The sequence below is a fragment of the Thermobia domestica genome, chromosome 11 (assembly GCF_964235325.1).
Source record: "Thermobia domestica chromosome 11, izTheDome1.hap1.1, whole genome shotgun sequence".
Classification (NCBI taxonomy): domain Eukaryota; kingdom Metazoa; phylum Arthropoda; class Insecta; order Zygentoma; family Lepismatidae; genus Thermobia; species Thermobia domestica.
The window spans coordinates 209,215,304-209,227,857 of NC_137464.1; the positions used below are offsets into that span (position 1 = coordinate 209,215,304).

A 12,554-nucleotide genomic window follows, 5' to 3' on the forward strand; every position below is an offset into this window, starting at 1 on the left:
GATTTGTCCAGAAGGGGGGAGCAGAGGTGATTTCACAATCCCTGAAATCATTACTGATATAAACTATCTGCTACTTAAGTGTATATTTTTCGTGTATAGTTCATAAATAAGTAACTCAATAATTGTTGAAACTGAATAAAAAATTATTGATAAAACATAAATCATTATTGACAACGAACGAAATACTTTGTACAGTGGCATATTTAGAATTTTGTTTCGGGGTGTATCTTTTGATTTTCATCTTGCTTTATAACTAAACGATGTAAATATTCCTGTGATATAATAACTAAAGTTCCGTTAAGTTGATATCCGTGCAAGTTGGTGTAGAACACCAGTTTCGCTTATCAGCTCCTCTTAGCTTAGGTGTTACTGATGACAGCCGACTTGAATCACAACCGTTCACCTCTGGTGCATGGGGTCCCTGGTTCGATCCCGTCTTGTGCCAAGTGAACATTGTGGTGGATAAACACCGTATGAAAGGGTTTTCTCGGGGTTCTCCCGTTTCATTCCACTTTCTTCATTCCATCAGTTTTCATTTATTGCTCATCACCGTCTCATTTAGCCTAGCAGGCGTGGGACGTAAAACTGCGATTTAATTTCATTTTTTTAAATCATAACTAACAACAATGAAAAGTATAATAGGAGAAACGAAAGAAAGTAACAACTAAGAACAAGAAACAGAAGAAATGAAATGAAATCCTTAAGTTTAACGTCCCACGCTTATGCCGGTCAGGCTAAAGGAGACGGTGATAATGAGAAATGAGTGAAATGGTGGAATGAAGATAGAAACAGAAGAGTAGAATAGACGAGAGAAAGTATAAAAGAACGCAGTTCTTACATGGAATGAAATTTGACAAATACAGTATTATTTCTGAACAATGAGCAGAAGAAAATGAAAAGTCAGTGAAATTCTTAGAAATGGTATAAGAAGGACTATTACTGTACGTGAAATGCGAAAAACTAACACATTTATTTCGGGGGGAGGAGGCTTGAGCGCGATAGTCCCCCCTAAATACGCCACTGACATTGTAGGTCCATAAAATTAGTTTTTTTTTATTTTCTCGACAACTACTCATGAGGATTTATCCCCAAGGACGTCATTTTGCTAAGTTTGATTGATATACATCACATGTTTGCAAAATATTGTAGTTAAACAAAAAACTACAAAAATTGATGTTTAAAAGTTAATTGTAATTTTCAACTATACCTATACCTCATTAACCAAAGTCAGTGATGAAAATTTTCCGATTCATAAAAGTATACTCCACTTATTCTTACATCGTTATTTAGCCGCAAAATTTACTTGTAATAAAGATTGCGTGAAAAAAAGTTTCATGAAGTAAAAATCGAACAAATTCTTCATTTCTGCAAAAATGTTTCAAAAACTTCAATGTATTCTTCCCTCAGAATTCACATTTGATCTCAAAAAATCATATTTCGTCAGTTTAATACACGTGAGACTAAGTTTTCTCATAGCTTTCAAAACAATAAAATCAAAGTATTTCTTCTTATCTTTTGTTGCAAAAATAAGGAACTTTTACATAGTTATTACATAGGCAGACCTATATGTAAAGACGTAGTGGAATTTTCTGTTTTTGAAATAATTGATAAATCCACAAAAACTTCTTTTCGCTTTCTTGTTACATTTTAAACAATGAGATAGAATATTTGTACTCTATGAACTCGATTTATGTTCCCTTCACTTACATACTCACACACAGACAAACCGAGTGAGAGAGAGACATAGAGAAACACAATGTAAAGTTTTACTTGCCAACTCGAAATATTAGAAAATTTTCCGGTTCCCGAAAGCTAATTGGAAAATTATAATTTGTTGCTGTCTAACTTTCCTTTACAAGAATTCAATTTTATAGCTCAATGTGCAGTTAAATATAGTGAAAAATTTTCCACCTAACATCATTGTACATTATATTCAAGATTTTCCGGGTTATGAAAAGTTTTTCCACTTGTTTCTTACGTCATAATGAAAATTTTCCGATCCATGAAAATTCTACACAGCAATAAAACTTTCCGATTCATAAAACGTTGTTTTACTTTTAGATTCAAAATTATGAAAATTTTCCGACTTATAAAAAGCTTTTCAATTTTTCCATACACGACAGAAAATTTTTCGATTCTTGAAAAATTGTTTCACTTGTTCCTACATAGTACAGAATATTTTCTGAGTCATGAACATTTTCAGATTCTTTAAACGATCTTTAATTTTTTCAATATTTCTATACATGAATTCAATCAATTTAATGGTTAATAAGGAACTGTTACTTGGTCACTGATATTTGTTTAGAACGGAAAATTTTCCGGAAAAATATAGAGTAAAATTTTCCGAAATGGAACATTTTCCACCTCACATCACTAACCAAAATATTGTCTTGGTAGTGTCGTAATGCAAAGAGTTTGCTTTAGTAAAAGCTTCATTTTAATACACAGTAAAATATGTTAAATCGCCTATATGTGTAATGTGTTTACATTATGCTGAGTCTAAAAAAAACACTTTAAACAAGTAAAAAAAAAAATACTCCAGTGGCCTGTGGAGGGCCCGAACCACCAACCTTTCAATTACTATCTGCGTGCTCTTCCGACTTCGCCACGGAGGCGATGAAAAAAAAATGTTGCTTTTAGAGGGATAAATTGTTGAGGTCTTTAGAATTTGACTAATCAGAGTACTCCTTTAAGCCGCGTATATTCGACCATAACCCTTTGCAATAAGATAAAATCTGCTCGCCATGTAATTTTATAACAAAATGACGACTGTCTATTTACTTTATTTTATAGTTCTTCCAAATTCACTTTCAAATGATCGGCGACAGTTGCCATCTAATAAAGTTGATGTGTTGGTTGCTTCTAGTACACAATCGCTTAAAAAAAGAAGCAATAAATGCATCAAATGTGGGAGATGAAATTTTGCGTATACCTGGATTTGTTTAAGTATTTCTTTCTACTGTGTTTGTCTGTAGCTTCAATTCATAAGTCTTTATAATTAAATGCCCAACATATTTGACAATAAAGTTGATGCGTTTGTTGTTTCTAGTATATAATCGCTTAGAGAAAGAAGCAATAAATGTATGAAATGTGGGAGATGAATTTAGAACACCTAAATGGTACATGCCTAGCACATCTTGTGCTGTTATGGTTTCTTCAGAAACATTATGTAAAACAATTGAAAACACATCGCGCGGTTTGCATTTTGAAATTTTGCGTATACCTGGATTTGTTTTAGTATTTCTTTCTACTGTGTTTGTCTGTGGTTTCAATTCATAAGCTTTTATAATTAAATGCCCAACATATTTGGCAATCACGCAGAAAACATCACCCGAGATTCTACACTTGTGTTAATTTAATACACAGGTTGTGTATCATTTCAACTACCGGCATTTGACACAATTCCAAATGAAGAGTGAGTTGTTCTAACCACTTGTTTGTGTTATATTTTAACACAATCGTGTTAACACATAGGCATGTCGTTGAAATAACACATCAATTTTTTACAGTGTAAGTGTCATGGTCTTTATACAGTATCAATTTCTAAGTTTAAAATTCGTTTTTCTCGATTTTAATGATGTATTTTGGTGTCTTCAACAGGCATTTATTGTTGTGTAAAATTACGTACTGGCAGACGATGGCATGTAAATATGTACTTCAACATATGAAGAATCTGAAAATAAGAGGAAAAAGAAAAAACGATGACGACAGAAATAACCAAAGGTCATACAATGTTACCTTTTATGTCAGTGCGTGATACAAAGTACAATCACGTGGTACAACGACGCGGTTCGTTGGCAATCAATTTCGACGGAATTAATTATAACATAGCTTGCTGTATGTGGTCAACGCGGTGCCTCACGTAAAAGAAACAACAGATAGAATACAGTAATATTACGTCATTAATAGTGATTACATGTATGAATTTGGACCTACTTTACCTCCGGTTTTGAAATGTTGCATGTTGACTTTAACTAATGTAGGGTTCCTATTCTTTCAAGGTCCGATGCATCCTTCTATATTTACCTGACAATACAGATATTTTCTCAAAAGACAAGACTAGTTTTAAAACTTTCTAAATTGTTCTGATCTCCAGTAAACTCCCATCTGTTATCGTCAGTGGCGCTGACTTCTGTAAAATTGAGGAGGTTTGCATTCAGATTTCTCAGGTATCATCTGACGACATCAATGGGATTTTAATACAAATATATATCCAAAACAAACTTCAGAGAGATCTTGGCTCTGTCGGCCCGCTCGAGGATCGACGCTCATGATCAGCATCATCATTGATTCTGACATTATTGGCAGGTCACTTGCCTCAAATTGAGGCAGGTCACTTGTTTCAAACAGTCGTCACCTAAAAACTTTCTTACTTAATACCGTCCATTAAGTGTACTGCCTTTTTCTTCTTTTGTGGTGGACAAACATCGTGTGTGGGGGTTTTCTCGGAGTTCTTCTGTTTCCTCCCACTTTATTAATTCCACCATTGCATTCACTTATCATCACAGTCCTTCTCTTCTTCCCTCTTTTTATCCCCACGATACCTTTTAGCAATGTCTCATGATAAAATACCAACATTACGATCAAGTTGTCTTCCTCTTTTTAATTACATCCAATATTATTATCTTCTCTGTTACTATCTATAACGTTTCGTTATTCCTTTTCCTTTCGACCTGGCCGATTCTCTCAATTCTTCTCCACACTTACATTTCGAAACCTCGAGTCTTTTTTAACGACCAAAAACACGCCTTTCTTCTTCCTAAATGTTTCTTTCGCCTAAATAATTCTTATCTTGGGACATCCCATGTCAAATCAACAAGTCATCAGACTTGACCATCTCAGATTTTTGTAAAAATTGGTGTACAGCTTTATTACAGTGGGAAATGAAAAAATCCCAAATATTACCTCTCGCCCCCCTGAAAGTGTCTCCATACAGGGTGTTAAAAATGTTTTAAAAAATTGCATTTTTTCAGTTACAGTGATTATTAAAAATTGTCACTATAGACGTAAAACAAACACCATTGAAAGTTTAAAGATTGCTTTGTACTATATTCAAAAAACCTGAAAAATAAAAAATAACACTTCAAAAATTCAAATTAAGATTTGAATTTTGAATTTCCTATAGAAATGTCCCTCTGAAATTGTTCAAAATTGTTCAGACTGTAGTTTCATATGTGTACTAAACACCACAAAGTTGCATTTTGGGCACTCAATGGGATCCGATTCAAAATTCAACATAAACCAAGCATTGCACGATATTGACAATGTGAATATCTGGGTTCAGATCGATAACCATTTGCCTGGAGTTATTTACCTGCAGCATCAAAGGAATGTATATTCACTTTAATTTGTTTTCTTGATGTATTCATTTGAGTTTACACAATTATCCACCTTTCGAGTTATTTAGAGTTATTACATTTCCGAACAGTACTCAATACAAGTCATTATTCTTGTTAGTATGGATGTTTCTAAATTTATATTGGCTAAATTGATACATGTTATTTTCATTCCTTTGTTTCAGGATTGCTGTCACAGATATGTGGAAGTGGATAATTGAAATAGGAAAAAGAATTTATTGACTAATTGTTTGTGCTGAAAGTGTGTGAAGTGATCGTGAGCAGTGTTACTGTGTTTCATAAAACATTTGATACAAATATTGAGAAAAGGAGGAAAATATATCCCTCCCTATCATAATATGTTCTGTAATAGCAATCCTGAAACAAAGAAATAAAAATAACATGTATCAATGTAGCGAACATTAATTTAGAAACATCCATGCTGATTACCAAGAATAATGACCTGTATTAAGTACTGTTTATAAACGTAATACCTCTCTAAATAAGTCAAAAGATGGATAATTGTGTAAATTCAAATGAATACATCAAGAAACAAATTAAATTGAATGTGAATTCCTTTGATGCTACAGTTAAATAACTCTAGGCAAATGGTTATCGATCTGAACCCAGATATTCACATGGTCAATATCGTGCAATGATTGGTTTATGTTGAATTTTGAATCAGATCCCATTGAGTGCCCAAAATGCAACTTTGTGGTGTGTTAGTACACATATGAGACTACAATTTGGACAATTTTGAACAAATTCAGAGGGACATTTTTATGCGAAATTCAAAAATCAAATCTTGATTTGAATTTTTGAAATGTTATTTTTTATTTTACAGGTTTTTTGAATATAGTACAACTTCTAGAGAAATCTTTAAGCTTTCCAATGGTGCTTGTTCTACGTCTCTAGTGCTCATATTAACCATTTTATGACAATTTTTAATAATCACTGTAACTGAAAAATGCCGGTTTTTTTGAACACCCTGTATGGGGACACTTTCAGGAGGAGAGTGGTAATACTTGGGATTTTTTCATCTCCCACTGTAATAAAGCTGTGCACCAATTTTTGCAAAAGTCTAAGATCGTCAGGTCAAATTCTGCCATTTCATTGTTTGATTTCATTTGTTTTTATTTCACGTTCGCACTTACGGTCCTACTAATAATGCTACGGAGATAACGAAAACTATCCAACTGTTCTACTTTTCTGCCCTAACGCTATATTTGACAATAAATGCTATATTTCAACTTTCAATCACGATTGATTTTGTCTTTTTAACACATTTTCATCCCGCATTCTTCTATTTTCTTCCTCATGTTTTCTAACTAATTAATTATGTTTTCTGCCTCCATTCTGTAGCAAACACCATATCATCTGCAAACCATATACAGTACATATAATCATTCTAACGCCTACTGGAATCCTGTTTTCACTATCCCTTAGTCATTATCTCCTCTAGATATGTATTAAATAACGTTAGCAAGAGACAACATCGCTGTCGAGTTCCCCTTCCCCCAGTTACAATATACTGTGTCACTTCTTCGTGTATTCGAACACTTACTACTGCTTCGTATAAGATTCTTATAAGCATTCGATCCTTTTATTCTAATCTAACCGTCTTTAAAACTCCCATCAGTTCCCAGACTACCCGGTCAAAAGTATTTTCTGTAGACCAAGTAACATACCATACACCTTCTTTCCTTTTTCTACAAACATTTCACCTATTACTCTTAATAAGCCAATTGCATCTCCCGTGCACTTACCGCTTCTAAATCCGAACTGTTTCTCCCAACTTCTTCATTTGTTCTTCTATACAAACTTGTTTTCGGTATTCGAAGCGTAATTTTTGCTTATACGGTATGAGACCAATAGTTCTGTCGTTCCCATACCTCTCTGGGGTTTGACTTCTTACTCAATGTTCTCATAGTCGTCTTTAGGAAATCTTTTGACCATCATCCCATTTCATGTACTGTATTTCATTACAAAGGTGGAATAATATTCTAAATGAATTCGATTGATACCTTATTTATCTCTATTGACTTCCCACTTCTCATCCCGGTCATAACTTTTTCAAATATATCCCGAACTATATTAAACCCTTTAAAATCCTGAATATTATAATCTTCTACTTCAACATCTAGGCCATGCAATCTATTTTTACTCTCATAAAAGTTCTCAGTATATTCTTTCTATCTTCGTAAGATTACACACCTCTTACTTACTATCTCCCCATTCTTATTTTCTACTACTATCGTAATAATACCTCGTTTCCTCCATATTTATATAAATTTCACCTCCTTAAATGCTTTATCATCTTTCCTAAGTCTAATTCTTGTGGCCACGTGTAGCGCAGTCGTCTTCTGCGCAAGCGGTCTCGGGTTCGATTCTCGTTGCGGATACTCGGTTGGAAAGGTGTAACAGCTTTTTCAGACCTGTCATTCTGAATGAGGCTTTTCGTGGGTTTTCCTCATTCAAACCAGGGAAATGCCGTGATGGTACCTAGAAAGTCCTTCTGTGTGTTTGGTGGACTGCTCGCGGTATCGTGCATCGAGAACTGCTTCCAGCTGGTCAGAGCATCAATGCAACTATGTACTGTCAGCAGTTGAACTGTGTTCAAGAAAAACTCAAGACTCTGGAGCCAGCCCTTCTGAATCGCAAAGGAGTCCTCCTGTTACAGGACAACGCTAAACCCCACGTGGCTAGGATGACCCGAGACACCATTCTACGACTTGGATGGGAAGCACTCACCGAACATTGCTCCGTCCGATTATCACCTGTTCCATTCCTTGGACAATCACCTTAGAAGACGTTAGTTCAAATCCCTAGCAGAAGGACAAATGCACTTCGCTTCACGGCCGATCAAGTTGTACTTCGATGTCCTTCGAAAAAGGTCGTCGACGGTGATAGGGACTATTTTTGATCTTCCAGATACGGTTTAAGGTGACATATCGATGTTTGAAGGTGGTGGGTGAAAAAGTGACATAACTTTCTTTGGTTTCCTTATAAATTATTTGGGACTGTATGAATACATTGTGATCATATTTGAACTGAAAACCGTGGGATGTTATGTCTACCTCGTCCCAAGGTGCTAAATTCCATCATAATTTTGTGCATCTTTTGTGGGTTTCCAGATCTGAAATTTTCTAAAAACTATTTTGGACTTTAGGAGTATATTATAATCAAATTTGAGCAAAAAAAGAAAAAGAAAAAAACTATTTTAATTACACCGTCCATAGACGATAAATTCTGCATAAGTTTGGTCAATATTTTAACGTTTGCCCGGTCTGAAATTTTCTGAAAATACTTCCTGGGATCTCAGGAAAAAATTTTGATGAAATTTGAACCGAAAAGTCGTGGGCTCTTTTATCTACCTCGTCCTAAGCTAGTAAATTCCGTCATAATTTTGGGCAACTTTTGTGCGATTCCCAGGTCTGAAATGTTCTAAAACCACTATTTTGGATCTTCGGAGCATATTATAATCAAACGTGAGCTAAAAAGCCGTGAACTATTTTTACTAACCCTCCGATAAACAGTAAATTCTATCGTATTTTTGGGCAACTTTTTAACGTTGGTGTGTCTGAAATTTTCTGAAAATACTGCTTGGAACCTCAGGAAGATATTTGGATCAAATTCGAACCGAAAAGACGTGAACCCTTTTATCTACACTTGTATGTTCCACTTCACATCAGAGGTTTTCTGAGAGGAAAGGTGATCCAATGCATTATTAATCTGTAAATTGGACTCTACTTGAAAACCTATATCTTTGTTTAACCCTTAACTACTCTGGTGAAGAAAAGTTACACTCCCTTGGAGTCTTACGGTTAGAGACCCAAGTTGTTTCACTAATATTGACTCTGTTGTGTTTGGATAACGAAGTTCGTTACTTAATTCTTTATGTATTTGTGTGTATGTGTGTGTGCCTGTTATTCGCGAATGTTTCAATTTTGAGCCCTCCATTCGATAAAGCATGAAAAACTATCTGAAAGAACTGATGGAATTTTTCGCGTCACTCTTGTCGTTCCCGAGATATTGGCCAAAAAAAAGTTCCTATTCCGTAAGATTTAAGGAGCCATAACTCGAAAATCGTAAGTCATAGAGAGATCATATTGGTCTTGGTCAATACTTAAGAGGATATTGAATATTTTGGCACCAAATAGTAATCGGTGGCCACTGGCAAACTGGCGACCCAGATATTGGCCAAAATGTTTGGATTTCGGGAGATTTAAGGAGCCATATCAAAGGAACCATAAGTCTTTTATTTACTTTGCCCATAGGCGGTAAATTTCGTCGTAAATTTGAGCTACTTTCTGAGGTCCGGTCTGAAATTGTGCGAAAACATTATTTGGGACCTATCAAATTTGAACCAAGAAACAGCGGACACATTTATCTACCCTACTCATAGATGGTAAATTCCACCAGAGTTACTATTTGAGACTTCAGGAACCCATTGTGATGAAATTTGAACCGAGAAATTTCTGGCCATTTTCTTATCTCAATGTTTTATACTCTCACACAAAGGTGCTGAGTACGACTGGAGAGGACATTTGTGTTTTTAAGATTTAGAAAAAAAACAAATGGCGCTGTCGCATGTACACCACGTGAAGAAGTTTGGTTTGTACAGCGTGACATGCTTAAAATCAATATTGAAGTCAGAAGGAAGCGTTAGAGGATTTCTACTGCTTTAGTAGAGAGATTATAGTAGAGATATACATTCTTGGAACACTTTTTCAGAAACCGCTCCTTGCTACCTACTACCATTTATACTCTACAGTGATCAACGTTATAATCGAAGTGATTGATGTGTCACTTCCGCTTTGAATACGGGGCTGAGAGAGAGCGAAGATGGTACCTATTTTTGAAACACTATGTTAATTCCATAAAAGACTGCTTCTCGTTATATCTTGTTGTTTCTATTCTGTGTAGATCAATATTGGAAGTGGAAATACTAGTGGATTTCCATCCCTTCTGACTTTAGTAGGTAGTTAAGGATGGTGATGACATGTATTCCTGATAGGGTTAATCGCTTCTCGCTATTTATTCCCGTTCTTCCTCTATAATGATAAATATTAAAACCAAAAATTGTTTATTTCAACCACTTCCGGTTTGCATATCACCTCCATCAACGGACCTGATTCCTGAGTTTGACCAAAATTGGTGATTTATCTAGTAGTTCTTGGTAGTCTTTGTCTCCTGAACGAATGGACACACCAACAGACAGGTTAAATCATACTCATAGAGTTTTCATAAACCAGACTTATTTAAAATATACGTTTATCTTTTTTATGATTAGCCTTTTTAGAGGTGGTCTCCCAAAATTTTAAAACACGCTACGCCACTGAATAGTAATATTTTAAGAAATTTAAAGTAAATGCAAAACAAGTTAAGGATATTAATATTAGTTACTAACCGTAATGAAAAAAAATCGAATATCATGCAAACTATAGTATAGTAATTAACATATACTTTACATAAACCTTGGTATGATATGATCCTAGTAATTTTGCGTTTGTTCTGTTAAAGCGGGAACGATCGTTAGATGTCATATGAAACTAAGGATTACTTATAAACTTATACAATGTTATAATTAACATTAAAAATGATACATACTCATTTCTAGGAATTTACACTTCTGCCGTTATGCTTCTTAGATATGTTGTAACTGTTAATAAAATGCTCGCTGATAACTCTCACTTCTTTCTAATTTGTAATCACTTGTATCCTCTCATTGTTCAATATGTCTTACCTGGGCGCTGCTCACGTCACAGCTTCGACGCAATACGGATCGATCGCGGTATGAATGAAAAACCCCCTCTCGGGAAGCAAACATCTGACGATCACAATGCGTCTGCGTGCATGAATAGGGAAGCACTTCTTTAAATCAATGTTCTCTTTCGCTTCGTACCGCTATGTATTGCGTTTTCACCGTCATCCAATTCCTGTAATGAAAACTCACTTGAATTTGTATGTTCATAATTTTTAGAAGAGAGAAAAGAAATCTGTGAATTTAGGAACGACCATACTAGGATTGCAGTATAGAGATATCGAAACTGAAAATATCACTTAACGAAAATGTAAGTTGAATTTAGTAATTAATAAAATTGTTTTCATTAACGACTATTTAAACGTGCACTAAATTATCTTATTGTGATGGAAACTACTTACCTAGGTAAAATATCAAAATAATTGCTTCTCCTATTGTCGCCCCCTCGTTTTCTTTGTCGAATTTCCAGAAACTCTCCCTCAGTAGGAGCATACAAGGTCTCACGGACTCGGGCCGAGCTCGCGGGTCGGACTTGGGCCTACAAAACATTGATCAATTCGGATTCGAGCAGGGCTCGGGCAATAAATTTTTAAACATAGAAGTACCTTTCTTTCATTTTTGGACATAACTTTGCAAATATACTGTAGAATGATGTTTATCGGACCGTTCTTTCTGGAGAACTTTTAAGGTACAAAATTAAACCTCTAATTGCTGTAAATAAAAATATAATTTTTCGTTAATTATTAAGTTTCTGTAATTCGGGCTTATTTCGAGCTCTTTTGATTACCACATTGGCTCAAGTAGGGCTCGGGCCTAAAGCTTAAAACATATTTGGAACTCGGGTCGGACCTCACATTATAAATTCATGGGCCGGGCCGGGCTTGGGCTAAAAATTCTGGCCCGTGCAGACCTGTCACAAATCTTATGAACTGTCCAAATATCAAGTTTCAAGCGTAAATGGTTTACCTGGACGTTGACCAATCATTCATTAAGATCTTTTATGTATAGAAAAAATGAAATGAAATCGTTGAGTTTTACGTCCCATGCTTATGCCGGTAAGGCTAAAGGAGACGGTGATGATGAGTAATGAATAAAATGGTGGAATGAATGAAGTGGGAGGAAATGGGAGAACCCCGACAAAACCCACGCACACGACGTGTGTCCACCACAAAGTTCACTTGGCGGGGGCTGGGATCGAACCCGGGGCCCCAAGCACCGGAGGTGAACGCTCTACTACTGAGCCCCTTATATGTATAAAGCTATATACTTATACGTATATTGAACAAAGCTTCTCCGTGGCTAAGCGGTGAACGTACGCGCCTTTGGCGTGGGAGACCCGGGTTCGATTCCCGGCGGGAGCTAATGTGGTTCAGATTCCACGTTAATCAGTAGGTCCACGTCTCATATAGCCTCGCTGCTGAACGGGACGTTAAACTCAAAATCATCTCACGTAT

At 35.5% G+C, this 12,554-nt stretch overlaps 1 protein-coding gene across 2 annotated transcripts in view; it reads right to left on the minus strand.

Annotated features, from left to right (window-relative positions):
* Positions 1-11,205, minus strand: part of LOC145664694 (uncharacterized) — a 64,690-nt gene extending 53,485 nt beyond the window's left edge. Inside the window, exon 1 of one of the 2 annotated variants that reach the window (XM_081731555.1) lies at positions 11,083-11,205. The gene's annotated coding sequence lies outside the window, so the exon portion shown is untranslated. Of the gene's footprint in view, positions 1-10,946 lie in introns of both variants that reach the window. The other variant, XM_081731554.1, reaches the window with a different exon arrangement.
* Between the last annotated feature and the right edge of the window lie 1,349 nt (positions 11,206-12,554).